This window comes from Myotis davidii, unplaced genomic scaffold (genome assembly GCF_000327345.1).
Source record: "Myotis davidii unplaced genomic scaffold, ASM32734v1 scaffold194, whole genome shotgun sequence".
NCBI classification, from domain to species: domain Eukaryota; kingdom Metazoa; phylum Chordata; class Mammalia; order Chiroptera; family Vespertilionidae; genus Myotis; species Myotis davidii.
The window spans coordinates 364,043-366,565 of NW_006286673.1; positions in this window are offsets into that span (position 1 = coordinate 364,043).

Genomic DNA, 2,523 nt, shown 5'->3' on the forward strand with positions numbered 1-2,523 from the left:
TACATTTATATATTTTATCTAATTTGAAAAATGTGTTGTGTATGGTGTAAGTTGGTGGTCTAGTTTCATTTTTTGCATGTTGTCTGACCAAAGTTCCCAGCACCATTTATTGCAGAGAATGTCTTGACTCCATTGTATGTTTTTGCCTCCTTTGTCAAATATTAACATATAGACCAATGGAATAGAATAGAGAACCCAGAAATTGACCCAAACCACTATGCTCAAAAATTAGATATTTTAAACTCGCATTAAGAAAATTAAGGACTTGGTCAGACATTGCTTTTTAGATTCAGTTGAAAATGTGTGACTTCTATTAAGCAAAATGTAAAGTTGAATGGAATAACTAGATTAAGGCACTACCTTTTTTCTTCTCTACTAGAGGCCTATTGCATGAAAAGATTTGTGCAATAGGCCTTCCCTTCCCCTGGCTGCCAGCACCTAGGCCTTCGCTGGTCTGGTCTGAGCCGCCTTCAGTGCCTTTGTTGGCGTTTAATTTGCATATATGCTGCTTAGCCAATGGGAGGCATAGTGAAAGTACAGTCAATTATCCTGTTTGTCTATTATTAGGTAGGATAAGCATATTATTCCATTATAATTGAAATAAACTGAAAGTAATAAAATTCTCATGGATTATACAATGGAAGATTATGTATTGTGACTGATAAATGAAAAAATAAAATTTCTCTATAAATGTGAAACAAAACCTAGAAAAAAGTAGTAGCTACCATATTGACACACAAGTAATGACTTCCAAATGGTCTACATAAAATACCTCATCTAAACATTATGAGAAATAAACCTAGGTGACATGTTTTTATTTAGCTTGAATAAAAAATAAACAAACAAACAAAAAACCTGAGAATTGGTTAAGTATTTTCCATGAGGTCACATGGCTAGCAGATGGTAATATCACAGCTTTAACCCAGTGTGATAGACTTAGCTATCTGGTGTCAATGAAAAGTACATGGCTTTGACTGGGGTGTAAACTTGTACTTATCTACTTCTATTGAACTATGAAATGATGACTTTTTTAGTCTATGTTCATCAGTGAGAGATTGTTATCATTTAGTAATCAATAAAATTCACTAAAATAATATAATATGCTACTACAATATAATAATCAGTGTTGTAAGCAAGAATCTATACATATAAAGAGGAAATTTGACCGTGAAGGTGTCCCCATAACGACCAATTTGCATATTGATGCGTGCGCAGCAGGGGCAGGTGGCCAGAGCCAAGTTCCTGGGAGCCTGAGGACAGTGCCTGACAGGAGCCTGGACTGCAAAGAAGGAAGAGGAAGCGGCCATGGGGAGCTCTTCCAATATCCCTGCACGGAAACCCTATCACAGCCCCCACACCCCAAGGGGGACAGATGAACACCTTTCCCCAGCCCTTGCACTCTGGGGGGAGGGGGAGGCTGCCTAGATGGGAAGAAGACCCAGCCTTGCAGGTAGCTGCAGCCCGCACCTCTGACTCCCGATCTCTTCCCCTGCCACTCCTGCCTGGGGCGCCCACAATAATAGCACGCCGGTGACCACCCATCAGTGCCCCCGAGGCACTCTGGGCCCGCGGCCCACTGCTGCTGGGCACCCTCCACGGGCCAGGCACGCCTCTCCTCCCTACAACTCCAGACCTGGGTGGAGGCAGGCCTGAGCGGCCCTCCAGGGTCAGACCCTTCCTCGACAGCACTTCCTCCACAGCAGCAGCGCTGTCTCCGCAGAGGAAGCACATTGAACCTCGTTGGAGTCTTGGCTAAACCGGCCCTCCTAGCCCACCTGGCTCTGCCCTGGCCCGGCCCTTGCCCAGCTCCAGGAGATTGCAGTACCGCCCTGAGCAGGTACAGATGTGAAACAGCCATGTACAATTTAAAGAATGGCGCCAAGTGGGAAGGTTTGACAGTTACTTCCCTTCGGCCTAGCGGCCCCCCCTAGCGCCTCTTTAGCGCCCCCTGACCACCTCCAGGGACGACCACCGCTACAGGGTTGCTGGCCAGAGCCTGCCCCTCCGAGGCCCGTGGAAGCCTCTGCAAAGCTTCCATAGCTATAGTCTCAGGAAACAATCATGCTCTCCTCCCCTAATCAGCACCTGCTACCTGGGAGGGTACCCGTGGGCTTAAAAATAACAATCCCTTCTAGTTGAGACATCACTTACTTGATGAAACATTTCTAGGTTTATTAGCTCAGAACCTCCTCATGACAATTCAGTGAGGTAGGTGAAGAAGAGATTACATTCCCATGGTATATGTGTATGTATTCAGAAATGAAGCTCAGAGAGGAAAAGTGTCAAGCCCACTGGTTCCCAAGGTGCAGCACATGCCCCACAGGGGGAGCAATTTGATTTTAAATGGGGGCAAATCCAGACTGAGTTAACAGTGACTATTTTGCATTTCTTGTGGTTCTAGGGCAGTGATGGCCAGTTTATAAATATATATTGTGACATATTTATGCATTTCAGTTCTCTACTATGTTTTGAAACTTTATTTGCTAGTTTTTCATGTCGTTTCATATTACTATTTTTTTTTTA